The sequence below is a fragment of the Peromyscus californicus genome, unplaced genomic scaffold, assembly GCF_007827085.1.
Source record: "Peromyscus californicus insignis strain IS unplaced genomic scaffold, ASM782708v3 Scaffold_10__1_contigs__length_136768540, whole genome shotgun sequence".
NCBI lineage: Eukaryota > Metazoa > Chordata > Mammalia > Rodentia > Cricetidae > Peromyscus > Peromyscus californicus.
In genome coordinates this window covers 65726665-65741303 of record NW_026294391.1, presented here as the reverse complement: position 1 = coordinate 65741303, position 14639 = coordinate 65726665, and the positions used below count along the sequence as shown (strand labels likewise).

Here is a 14639-nt window from a genome sequence, read left to right as displayed (position 1 = left end):
CTCCAGTTTCAAGTTCAATATCTGCACACACCAAGTACAATCAGGGTTTTATTTAAATATGTAAATTTCTTAAATTTACACCAGTGAGTTTTGGAAATGGAGCCTTTATGGCACCTCTTTTCCTGCTTGCCTCTCCTCTCCGTTTCAAAAACTTCCCTCTCCACAGTGCTTGGGCTCTGCAAAGTAATTCATGAATGCAGCTAAAAAGAGAAGCCTCTCCCAGCTAATCTGCATTTTCGTTTCAGCACAATATCGATCTGACAGTAACAGTTTTGATAAGGTGCACTTTTTGCCGGGTGGAACAAAGAGTACTAAATTAGTTTTGAACTTTTGTGATCTTGTATTATAAAGAGTCTACAACAGACGCTGAATTCAAATCAATTGTCAAAGTGAAGAAGGATTAATAACTGTTGTACTATATAACCTTTTACATAACTGCAGTGTGAGGAAAGGCACACTTTAAGATCTACTGCCATATTTCATTATTGTAATTCTTAATAGAAGACCCTTTTATTACAGGAATAGAAAAAAGAACAGCTTAGTTTGTAGGTTTGTTTATAGAACCTATGTAAATTTTAATAGAGTATGCCCAGTTTTCCCTTACATGATTGACAGATAAGGTTGAAAGCAGACACTAAAAGAAAAATCCCAAGAACAATTTCAGATTATGAGGTCAAATGACATATTAAGTACAAGAGGTGTTGTTTTTTCAAGAGAAAACATTATATTAGACTGTAGTAACTTCTGCTGCTTTATAACCTTTTGTCTGAACACTCTTGCCTTCAAAAATAATAATTGTTATGGGCCATAGTGTGATTTGTAAGTGATTCCAAAACTGGAATAACTGTTTTCCATAGAAAGAAACTGAGTCACAAACTAGTTAAATAAGTGCCTGAAGATAATTACCCACTTCACTGACTCTGTCCTGTATTTTAGTGGCTGGATGAAAAAGAAATCCAGACTTTCAGACTCCACTGCTAAACCACCATATTTTACTTCCTTTCTCTTAATGATTATGACTGTTTCACAGGAATTCTAAAATAAAGTCCACTTCAAAATATGAAGATGTTTTGTGGGATAAAGACAAGGAAAAGCTATTTGCTACTGAAGACCACTAGAATACGACACAGCATAGCAAAGGCAAAGGGGCTGTTTGTTTTAAAGTGAGGCTTGACTATAAGGCTTTGAAAGTATCAAAGCTGTTGAATCAGGTAGTTCTCTCAAGATGACAGAGCCTAAATTCACTAACATGATAATACTGTAGTGGACATTAGGACCAAGTTCAGGGCTAGGGTAGAGGACTAGAAATTAGGAGAGACTTAAAGTCCATCCAATAATGAGCTATGAGTTTGGGGAAGTTCCCTTTCTCCTAGCTGGCCTCAGCTGCCCTATCTTTGGAAGGAAAGAAGTTAGGCTAGAATCCGTGACTGTCCATAAGGAGGCAGAATGTTAGAAATTATGAAAGTTCTGAGGAAAAATATGGATTCCAGAAATCAACAAAAAGCTGTAGAGTACCCACCAGCCTCCATGTATTTATGTTTCATTTTGCTAAAAGCTTAAGATCCCCACCCCTCTTTCATCTAGGCAAAGACTTTGGTTTAAGGACCTAAAAACTGGTTCTAACAATTTTTTATTCTATATATCTCTAGCTTAATTACATAGTTTTTGTTTATGTACACTGTACACTAATAATAGATGGCTGCCTATGCAAAATATGTTAAAAGGGCTTAATTCTTTAGGGGCAGGGACATACCTATGATTTTTTTTTTGATGGTTTCACATTCTAGTGATCAGTTCATTGACAGCAGGTTTTTCTTTTCTTTTTTTTTTTTTTGGTTTTTTTTTTTTTTTTTGGTTTTTTGAAACAGGGTTTCTCTGTGTAGCTTTGCTCCTTTCCTGAAACTCACAATGTAGCCCAGGCTGGCCTCAAACTCACAGAGATCTGCCTGCCTCTGCCTCCCGAGTGCTGGGATTAAAGGTGTGCGCCACCACCGCCCGGCTTGACAGCAGGTTTTTCAAAGATCTGTAAGCATGCTTAGAACCTAGGGAAATTGATCTTAAAAAAATATGGGAAGATAACAGTAGTTTCGATATGTATACACATTTTAATCCCTAACTAGCATAATAAACCTATCCAGTAATAAACTCAAATTAATACTTAAGAAAATATATGTCAATATAATGAAGTTTAAATCTCAACATATTTATCTTAAATTTATATTATTAAAAACTCTTCAAAGTTTTCATACTAAAATTACATTTAATGCATAATTAGATATAGGTTTTATATCTTATATTTTAAAACACTTTATAGGAGGCAGATGGTGCTTCAAAACTAAGGCCTAACTGATCTCAAAATATCACTAGTCCAAGACCTTTGTCCATCCCCTAAAAAAGTTGGAGACAGGAAGGCAGGTAGGGACTTCAAGCTCTGGATAATGTATTTGAGTAGGAGAGGGGCTGAAAGCTGCCTAAGTTTCAAGCGAGGAAAAGAGAAAACAGGAAACTGGTGGTATTTTAGAACCTGACTATAGTGATCTCTTTTAGGTTTTGGGGTATGTACTTTAAAAAAGTCTTTATTTTAAAACTTCTCAAACATACAGAAAGCTGAAAGAATTATAGTGAGATAAAGACACATATACCTATCTACGCACAGGAACACACACAAACTTACATATGTTACTACTTAAATCTAATGAATTAATGTTTTGTATATTTTTTCATCTACTTTTATCTGAACTATTTAAAATTTAAAAGATAATGCTAGACATCATGATATTTTAACTATAATTTTTCTCCTAGGTTATTTTTTTAAAAGAGACCATTGATTTTCTCTATAATTATATTACTATCATACTTTCTAGTAGACAATTTTTGTAGTTTATCTTCTATTTCAATTTGGACATCTTATTGTCCCAAACGTTTGTAACAGCCATATCATTCACAGTTCTTTCTCTTCTTCTTCTTCTTCTTCTTCTTCTTCTTCTTCTTCTTCTTCTTCTTCTTCTTCTTCTTCTTCTTCTTTACAAATCTAAGAAAACTTCAAGGAATTTTTTTCTCTTCTTCTTAACTTTACAAACTAGAGTTGTTAAAATGATGAGCACTGTGTGTTTCTACAGAATGTTTGATCTTCTGGATTTAATTACTTCCTTTCTTGTGGTATTTAATTCATTCTTCACGTCCCTGTATTTCCTCTAAACTGAAAGTTAGGTCAGAAGGCTGCATAAGATTTTTGGCAAGTACATTTCCTAGGTGCTGCTTAATGCTTCACGCTGCATTTTATCAAAAGGAACATATTGTCTCGTTCTCCATTATTCATTACGATGGTGAGTGACTGTTGGTTAGAGTGGTGAGAACTTGTTTTGTCTACTGTAAAGATTTCATTTCCCTTGCAATTAGCAAGTAGAATTAAACTTTTAGTCATGCAGTTTTTGAGGGATGAAAGAATGAGGATAAAAAGCATATGAAATGAACCCCCAAATGTGATTTATTGTCTTTTTAATTATTTTCAAAGGACTTTTTTGTTTGTTTTAGTGTTGAAACCTGGTTTTTTCCTCCTTATAGTCTTACTTATAGCATTTCCGTGTGAAATATTGGCAAGCTGGTGATATGCTATTTTAACAAATGCATTCATAGTAAACCCCCAAATATTTGAATTTAAGAATTAGCCCTAGAAAATCACCTAAAGGGTTATTGTTTGGGGCATACATTTTAATAGAAAGCAATAGATTTAAGACCATAAGCCTGGGCAGAAAATATTCTAGAAAATTATTGCACATTTTAAAAAGTATACCATTTTCCATTATATATTGTAGAATTGACTTACGTGTTTTTGTCCATCTCAGCTGCACTAGAGCACTCCGTGTGATTACTGTGCCTTTTCTCTGTTTACATTTTACTTGTACAGTAAAAATGGCTATAACCACAGGACTGCCTAGTTCATCGTTCTCCTGAGTGAACTGAGTCCTCCCAATTGGATAGACACAAGTAGTTACTATATATAATGGTAAAGAATTTCATTTTTATAACAAACATGTGTGAAAAATAAAAAAAAAATGCTTCTGAGGAAATCGTTTTAATGACTGATTTTTAATAAATTCGCCTGCTTGACTGAAGATGTGAATGTAGAAACAAAGGAATCTGAAATTGCCTTAGGGAGTGAGGTCAGGTGAAGGTTAATCAAAGGAAGTGACAGTGGAATGGCATTCATGGCTTTTGGTAAATTTTTAATCATTGTATATGCTCACACACAGAGCATCCTGTCAATGAAACTTAGACTCCGTAAATACAATTTTATAAAATGCAGTGACTATCTTCTCTACTTCTTATGATATGCTTTTCTCTTTCTATTTAACTCCAAATTAGAATTTTTAAATGGAAAAAATAGAAATTCAAATAGCTATGGAGCACAGCAATACCAAATCATAGCTTTTCTCTCGGAAAGGCAATGCATTTTAGAAGAATATTGAGATGATATTTTTGTACCTATTATTTGTAGGGGACAGTAATGAGGGAAACTCTACACTTTAGTGCATAAAAATATTCTGAAAATCGTGGCTGTTTTCTGTGAGATTGTTTAGTGTAAATAAGAATGTTTTATTGCTGACAACGAACAATATTTCAAAGTGGAAGGACTTCAAGCAGGTTGTTAGGCATGCAGGCAAGAGACATTATATATTAATTTATCTCAATTATATGGTATTTTACCCCTTTCCTGAATGAGAAGAAAAATTACATAAAATGTATTTTTAAAAATTATATTATTTCTATTGATTTTTTTTTGCTCAAAATCATCTTTTGCTTGATTATTTAGTTCGAGAAGATGGGGTCAAGTTTTACAATTTTATTAATTCCTGATGCAATTGCTTAGGAGTAAGATACATTTTTATTTTCATTTTCATTGTATATTATATCTAATGTTAACGATTTTTGTGACTGAGGGTAGAATTTTTTTCCTGTCTCTACAAATTTACTTTGCTAAAGAAAAAGAAAAAAGATTAAATTTAAACTTTGTTGATAACTGCTAATACAGGGACTTAGAAAAATTAACTGCTTTTACATTCTCTCAAAGTATTAGATCACAAGCACTTATATTAAGCACTTATATTAATTTTCTAATGAAATCTCAACACTGATAACTGTAATGCAATTTATCTGAGGACACACTGGCAGACCTTTACAATCTTAATCAGAATGGATTACAGGGAATTTAGATGAAACACTCTTTAACTGGAAAAGAAAACATGAACTTTTCACCATGTTGAATCAATCTGCAAAATTATGGAAGGAAAAAATATGTTTTTTTGCTACTTTGTAGTTTCTTTCAAAAAACTTGTGACATTTTCTTGCAAAAATGTGTCTTCTTTTTAAATTTTCTCCCCCTGTGGCCCAAAACAAAGGTAGTGAGATGTGTCATCTGGAAGATAACTGTCAAAATTGTGGTTTTGTAAAAGGACGTAGACACAGACACACATACAGCAAAAGAACTGAACATTTGTTACAACCAGTTAGATAACATGTCAATGTAGATTAAAAACAAAACAAAAAACAGTTGGACATAAACCTTCCTATTTTTAAGAATTGTTTAAAAAAATCTTCTTACTCTTAATTAGAATATCTGATCTCAGAACTAAAGCTTTAACAGAAGAGAATTTTAGCTAAGAAGATTAAGAACAAATCTGAGAGTAGTTTCTGCTTGTTTTATGGTAAGTACTGATAGTGTAGGTCAGTGGTGCTATGGGTGACTCAAGATGGAATTAAAAACTGGACAGGCAGGTCTTATCTGATAAGCAATAATCTAATATGCTCTAATAGGTGTTTTCATAATTTATGGATATTCACTAGTTCACCTCTTTAATCAAATGTGCCTAAATAAAATCACAGAATCTCTATGTTTGCGTACATAATAGAGGAAACAATATATTTTCATAGGGTTACTGTGAAAGATAGATTAAGAAGAAAGAATTATTAAATCCTATTTACTTGAGAAACCTTTACTATGTATAAAGCAGCATCTCAAATGAAAGCAATTATCCACAAAAGCAGAGAACTTTAGTATGAGTGCTTGTGATGTGAGCCAGCTTCACTTTCCATTTTAAAAAACATTCCATAAAAAACAAACTTTTACTCCCATATAAAAATTATATAGTATGCAAAGTGTTTATTCCATTTTAGAACTGAGTGCTCCCAGTTCATGGAGGACTTCCTGCAGCCTGCTAAGAGTATAGTAAATACTTCTTTCTCTGTGAGGGGATAACCCTCCTTCTCATAAGACTATAGTGAGGAAAACTTAGTACAGTATTTGTGAATATTATTTGCAGATGAAAAGATGTTAAACAAATATTTTTTCCTCTTCTTTATGCTAGGTTTTGTATGTGAAGTGACCTTACCAAGAGAGCCTGCCCTCTGCAAGAAGATTTCCAATAGTGGCTGTTGTTTTTGCAGTCCACTGGTAGCGCTCATCTGATTTCACTTGTAAAATTAGGTATTTGCTATTTGGCTGACAAGAGTAATGGTCTCCATTGTATAATTGAACAAAAGTAATGTCAGTTAATTTGTCCATTTGGAAAAAAAAACTTATATTCAGTAGCGTCTGGATGTAGATTAAATGACCATGTTACTATCATTATATTACATGATTTTCCCATACTCTTGCCCTACTCACAAGTATATTTTAATTAAATCAGCAAATAAAAACTTAAGTATGTATTAAATATTTTTCAGTATCTGAGAGGACTAATAAGAATGACATTTAGGAATCTTAAATTTAATAAAATTATGGAGAAAAATAACTTAATACAATAAAATATATAATTTGAAAAGTGTGCAGTGTTTTAATGTATATGCATATCCCAGATTTTACTCCATTGAAGGAATTTTCAGGCTTCTTGGAGAACTAATGACAATATTCATTTGTGTGGGGATCATATTGGGGATCCTATTGGGAATTCTGCTTGAAAACTCTTCTTGTTGAACTGGAGAAATTTGAACAATAACTAAAACAGCAACACTGCTGTCAAAAGAAACAGATGGGGCAGTATCTGAGGTCATTTCTTACAGTATCTAAAATTAATTTACAGTAAAATACCTACCTAACTAGGGGCTAATTTCTTTTAAGAATTTCTGAACTGGAAAATGAGCTCACCAGCTTCCTGCTTCAAATTTCTCTTTGTAGAACTGATCAAGCGGAGGGATGAGTATTATCTGAAATGTAGATCTGGAAAAAGAACATTAACAATAATGGCATTTCTTCACGGTGCTCAATTAGAAATATGAGTGTAGCAAGAATGTGCGGCTAGTAGATGCCTTCACATACAACAGTCTGTCCTCAGTGGGGTCATTAGAAGGTCAGATGTTGTGCCTCCTTGGGACATTTAGCACAAACTAAATCCTTCTCTCCAACTTCTTGTCTTCTTTTACTTTCTTGGAGATTGGTTTCTCCTTGGCAAAAGTCCAAAGTGCTAATTTCATAAGTTGAAGGCCCTTAAAATGGATTTTGAAAACATAACTTGACTGCCAGTGGGTGATTAATTTGCCACTAGGGGTAGGTGAAGGACAAGAAACACTCATATTTTTTTCTCAAATTAAAAAGAAGAAATTGGGGCTTCTAAGGTGTAGGATGATCACAATTAAATTAATGATTTTAAAAGAACTTGAGGAGAGAGAGAAAGAGAGAGAGCAAGTTAGAAAGAAAAATATGTAAAAAATATTCGATGGTCTGTGTTTAAGATTTATTCTTCCAATGTAAAATAAAAGGTTATATTATGTTAATCATTGTATCAGCTTTTAGTAATATTGCAAATGCTAAAAACACTTATGTTTTTCATTTTTTGCTTCCTGAATTACTATAAAGATATTTTGCATAAGAAGACATTGTTCTCCATATACTAATGGTGTATGATGTATCAATAATGCAAATAAAATTTTGGTAAATATATGTGACTTGGAGTTTGGGGAATTATACATTATCATATTGTTAAATGAGAAATCAATGAATCTAGTACTAATTAAAGATGTAACCTAGTCAAGATATTTAATCAACATGTAGTATCATATAGCTATGGTGGTGTGGAAAGAGTAAGTAATTTTTAATGTCTTTTAATATTTTGATCGACTATATATACAAAGGTAAGTGGTAATTTAAAAAATAGAAGGATGATATCCAAATGACAAGGACTTGTTACCTTGGCCTATGGCTCTATTCTCTATGGAGAGGTATACAGGTTAATTCTTTGTCCTATCTTCAGCCACTTGTCACCTCAGTGCCTTATTTGTCAGTTCGTTGCATGAACCATTCATAAGAAAAGTAATTTAAAAATTTGTAAATTAAAATTATACTACACATATCTCTAATGAATTCAGTGTCTATTCCATAGAATCACATAACATTAGAGTTGAAAAATACTTCATCATGCCACTATAGGAATCTATTTAGTTTCAGTATACTGACTAAGTAGTCTCTTAGCTTCAGCTTGGACACCATATGCATGAGTTCATGTTTTTTGAACAAGAAAGATTATTTTGTTTTGTATTTTTAACAATATTTATTTTATTCAGGTATGTGTACACTTATGTGTCTGTGTGTATGAGTATATATACATGTGTATGTATACTTGTATCTGTGAAGGGTATGTAGAAGAGAGCATAAGGTCCCTTGAAATGGAAGTTACAAACTTTTGTGGAAGTCTTCATGAGATTTTCATCCATGAATGCAATGTACTTTTTCTTTTCTCCATCCCCATTCCCGCTAGCTCTCTTCCTCTTCCTGAATAGTATTTCTCTAATTTTAATTTTAATATATTATTATACATATGTGAGAAAATATTGGATATTTGTCTTTCTGTGTCTAATTTATTTGGTTTCATATGCAATTCCCTGCAAAATGATATAACTCTAACTCTGTTTATTGCTTTCAAAAGCACACTCACACACACACACATATAAACATTTTCTTGATTCATTTGTCTGTTTATGGGACATAGGTTGATTCTATAACAGCTATGGTAAATGCCATAAACATAAGTGTGTAGATATCTTTATTGTGTTCTGATTTTGATTCCTTTAGGTATATAATCTGGGATTATAGGTATAGTTGGATCATTTCCTATTTTATTTCATAGGAATGTATCATCTATTAAATTGAAGAATAATCCACTAATGTATTTGTTTAAATTTTGTGCACACGATTAATTCAACACAGTATTTCTTCCGGGTTGATGTGGGTTCATTAACTCATATTTTTCTACATGTAATTATTTAGAGCAGTATGCAAAGTCATTTAAATGTATAACTTACTTCTCCCCCTTATTTATAATATGGAAAAATATAGCTGCGTTGTGGTTATAACACCCACTCATCAATTCACAAGCAATTTCTTGAGCATCTCCTAGACAAGAGGTTACTATTGCACTTAAAATACAGACAGAAAGAATTATAATATAATTCACTAAATGCACATCCGTATTTAAGAAGAAATGTTTATGCTATATTTCTCGATTAAGGGTATCTGGGGCTATTTCTAATTATGAAAAAAAATGGAATGATTATTAATGTATGGACCCTTCATAAAGGAGATGTGCTTAATTTTAGAGTTGTTTGTTAAAGAACCCATGATAAATTTTTATGATTATTTCAACTTGAGTTAGCATTGTAAATCATCAGATGAACTTCTCTGTCAGAAGAATCACTTGGTTATCTTAAAATTTAGGTTATAGTAAATTAAATTGGCAGGCTTACTGTCTGGGAATTTAGAGACACAGTATTCAATACTCCCATTCAAAAAATATTGCAAGTTTTCTCATTAAATTTGAGAGAACTAGTTACTTTAGGACTTCTCCTTTCCATAAACACCAGGGAGCATTTCCTTTTCTTCATGGGTCATTAACATCATAAGGCATCACTTTAACAAAAATCTACATTTTTCAATTTGGCTTCCTCTCAGAAGTCTACTGCTTCTCACACGGGGCTCTGGCCTTTTGTTGTTCTGAATATTTTAAACACTTTTGAACAGACAGAACAGAACAATTTAAAAACACAGCTATACTGTGTTTTCCTCAAACATGCATAAAATCTTTACAAATTAAGCATGTGTCTGCACAGTGCTAAAACATCTGCTCAATTCTGTCTTATTTGTGCTTTTGTTGCATAGGTATAGTGACCATATGCCCTCAATTTTCCAGGACCATTCTAATGTGAATTATTGAGTTCTATTGTTCCTAAAACTGCAGTCACATCTACCGGAGCATTTGTCTTAATTTCAACTTGGGAATTTGTATCTGTAGACTGCTGATAAAATACTTTGATGGTTCAGTGCTTAAGGGCTCATACTGGGGCTCATACTGCTCTAGGAAAGGACCTGAGTTCTGTCCCCAGCACCTTGTCTGGCAGATCACAACTGCCTCTAATTCCAGCACCAGTGAGTCTGAGGCCTACGTCTGGCCTCACCTTCACTTCTGTGCACACTCCCCCATAACACACACACACACACACAAATAAAATAAAATAAATAAAAATAAAATGTAAAAATAATACTTAAAACACTTTGATGCAATTACTTAAATGAACTAGATATTTTTATTTCATATCCATGATATGTTGTTCCTTTTTTTTTCTTTTGGCCCTTCCCTTAATCTAAGCCATGGTGTGAAAACTCATGTAAAGATGTTGAAAAGTTATTTTGACAACACTACAGATTTTGGGATTCACAATAAGCAGTAAATTGTAACTGAAGATTTATATTTTAGATATCAAATGTAAGAGATAATGGCAAATGCACAGTAAATTTTTCAGGCTTCACAATGTTATATTGAGGTGCATAAAAATTATCAATTATTGAATATGTTCTCTATAAGTATGAAGCATCCCCTTTCCTTTTGTAATTTTAGGATATCATTAACAACATCTATCCCACAAGTTGTTATAAAAATAACATAATTTTCTTAGCCATTAACTGCAACAGAGTATTGCTCTATGAATATTAGCTAGTAATATAATTATAAACTACAAAATTATTTTGTAATTAAATATAAGAATTAAATAACATAATGAAGCAAAGTTATAGTTAGTGAATGGTCAAATTGGTGAGAGGATGATGGAATAATATTTAACTATAAAATGATGAAATAAGTTTGCCAACCTGTATAGAAATGGAAAATACTAGATAAAGTGAAATAGACCATTTCAGAAAATTGAATCCCTTAGGTCCAATATAGTACAACTTATGGAAGTTAAGAATGGAATAGTGATTGCCAGACACTGAGGAAAGCAGGAAAGGACAGTTTGGTCAATAAGTTTAATATTATAGTTAAAAAGAAGAAATGAATCAATGATTCATTGTCTTCTGCTTCCTGGTATTACACAATGTATGTATATGTTTACTGTGATCTGTACATTATACAATGTAAGAAAAAAATGTAAGAATTGAATGGGCAGAAGGAACTAAACTCAACCTCCACACATGAGCAGAATTGTAATGATCTGTGAGCCTGAGAGGTGGGAGGAGACAGAAAATGAAAATTACATGATTTGAGAATATATTTTTTGTAGCTAAGGATTGAGAAGGGGTAAGGCGGGATCGCACCAGGGGCAGAAAAATGAAGTAAGCACTTTTCTAGATAAGCTGAGATATATATATATATATATATATATATATATATATATATATATATATATATATATATATGGAGAGAGAGAGAGAGAGAGAGAGAGAGAGAGAGAGAGAGAGAGAGAGAGAGAGAGAGAGAGAAAGGAGAGTGGATAGGTCTGTTGCTTTTGGGGAACCCTTTAGGGTATGGAATGGGGATTATTTGCTTCCTGGAAATCCCATGGGTGGCAGATTCCCTGAAGCTTTGGGCTTGTTTTAGGGGAATTTGAATTACTATCAAAATATTTCATATCACCTTATAAATATATACGATTTTATGTGTCAGTTCAAATAAACAGCTGAGAAAGATGCAGCACAAAAGCATAAGAGAAAACCAGATGAATGCAGTATAAAAAAAAAAGCAAGAGAGGAGAGTGATTCAAGAAGAGTGTCGGCGTCCACTATGTTGAAATTCTACAAATAGATTAAGTTCCTTGATAGCAGTTACAAATTCACTGGCTTTAGTGGCAAATTCTTAGTGACCTTTTCAATATCATTTCCTTTGGATGGAAATCAGATTGGAGAAGGATGAAAAGTGGATGCAAGAGAGAGTAGAAACAAATAAGTGCAGCTGTATATATGACAAGAAGAGTCCCGAGGGAAAAGTAGGTATTGAACAATTAATTAAGGAAATGAAAATATAAATATTAATATAAATTAGATGGATAGGTATGAAGATAGAGGAAGATACACATAGAAAGTAAAAAATTGATTATTCTGTGGAAATTGAAATCATATTTATTATAATAAACAAAACATTCCACATATGTTGGTAAACTGCCAGGAAATCTTTTCCAACTTAAGCTTTTTGTTATTGGTTTCTAGTTAGTCTCTTGAATCTATATGCAGTTACACTACTTTGATTCAAACATTGAAATCAGCTCTCATCTTATGTGGATTAATAATTTCATATAAATACTTCTTATTCTACTCTTTGAACCTTATTTTTTATTTTCGTTTCAATTTTTTGTATGAAAAGATTTACTAAATGTAATATTTGACTCATTGGTTATACATCTAGATAAAAACAATTATACTATCAAACACTTACTAGCATTTATTATTTGGCAATTCTTAAGCCAAGGTAACTTAAAATAGTTAACTGATTCTTTGCTATGTATTATAGAGAGATAACATTATTATCATCTTTAGTTTCTGTGAAAACAGAGACACAGAGAGAACAAGTAATCCATGCAAAGTCACAAACCACTAAAGTGTCAACAGTTGGATTTTAAACTCAAGGAGTTTAAAAATAGATTCCATTTTATTTTACTGCATTACTTTGTGTAGAAAATCTCATCACTTTTTCTTTTTACTTGACACACATAATAAACTTTACAGTTGCATTTGTTAAATGGATGAGACCAAATGAGTGGCTGATACATATCTGAACTAAATTTGTAGGACATTCTGACTAAGTTGATATAGTTGTAAAGATGAAAGATGACTAATATTACACTTAATCGGTGTTAATGGCTTGAACAGGTCAAATGACTCAATTTGGACTAGATATCTTGTTTTTCTGAGTTGCTCTTGTAATTTCCTGCACCATACATGGAGATTTTTTTTCTAGAACAGTATTTTGAGAAGAAAGGGATAATTTCAGAGTAATTTCATATCTAACTCAACAATAATATTTAATATTGCATGATACTCTGCATACCAATTCAATTTGAATTTGTCACTAAAGACAATAGACTATTGGAAGTAAAAAAAAGGAGAATGAGATATAATTTAATTCTTGTCAAGTGATATGCATTAGAGAAGCATCTAGGAACCAAACATTTGATACCCTGGACTAATGCATGATGTTGTTTGGAAGACAATCGGATATTGTGTCAGTCAAGCTCGACCCCCCACCTCTCTCTCCTTTCTCTCCACCCTCCCTCTGTGTGTGCCTGTGAATCTGTATATGAATATGTTTATTTCTCTACCTATATTGCTCTATTGGATTTTCTAGTTTGACTTCAGGCATTGTTACATTAAGTGGCTTATTTCGGTATTTGATTTTTTTTAATTTATAATGGATTAAGTTAGCTTTATTCTCTATTTCACACTATCTGTGTACAGACACAGGGATCTTCCTATGTGCGAAAACTAAATAATAAAATGAAGAGAAGTCAATACATTGGGAACAGAATTTCTGTAAGCATCTCTTTGGTTTGTGAGAAGGCAGAAAGCATAACAGTAATGCAGTTAGAGTCTATATCATGAGGTAGTCACAGATTCTACTTTGGATTCCATTTGAGATTGCTTCAAATAAGGGATTCATAGTTAACCATTCATTGATTGATCAGAGTCTCTTCTCTCTCCTCTCTCTCTCTCTCTCTCTCTCTCTCTCTCTCTCTCTCTCTCTCTCTCTCTCTCTCTGTGTGTGTGTGTGTGTGTGTGTGTGTCTTTTCTTTTTTCTTTCTTTTTTTTTTTTTTTTTTGGTTTTTCGAGACAGGGTTTCTCTGTGTAGCTTTGTGCCTTTCCTGGAACTTTATAATTTAGTAATAAATTCTCATTTTTAAGATAAAGGAACAGAACAATCTGAAATTTGAGTATTGCATTCCTTATACTGTATCAAAGAACCATCTAGGGCTTATTTTATCAAATAAATAAGAGTTTCATAGTTGCATTTTGTTTTGATTTTTCTTTTTCTTCATTCTCGAAGGTAGGTCAGAACATATCGAGTCAATATTTATTTAAAAGAAATGGTCAATGTTCAGATTCATTGTGTAGGAGAAAGAGTTATCTCTTTGTTGATTATGTTCTCACAGAAAATCTTGCAGCATTATGTTTCATTTAACTGAAAATGGTTTTTGTATCTATATATTTTTTCTTACATTTTTGACCATTAGCTGGCCTTTCTATGTACATTTTAAAGTAATGAACTTTTGAGATATTCCCATGTTCTAATATTAGTCTCTCTATTCTTTTATGAATTTGCAACTCTCTGTATACTGTATATAAGTCCAGTGGCTTCATATCTGAAACTTGATTTTGCTCTGTATTG

General features: G+C 32.4%; 1 long non-coding RNA gene across 1 annotated transcript in view; it reads left to right on the top strand.

Annotated features, from left to right (window-relative positions):
• The window catches only part of LOC128108347 (uncharacterized), a 112794-nt gene extending 104771 nt beyond the window's left edge, over positions 1-8023 (top strand). Inside the window, exon 3 of the long non-coding RNA XR_008217442.1 lies at positions 6366-8023. This is a non-coding gene — a long non-coding RNA (uncharacterized LOC128108347). The remainder of the gene's footprint in view (positions 1-6365) is intronic.
• Positions 8024-14639: the final 6616 nt, after the last annotated feature.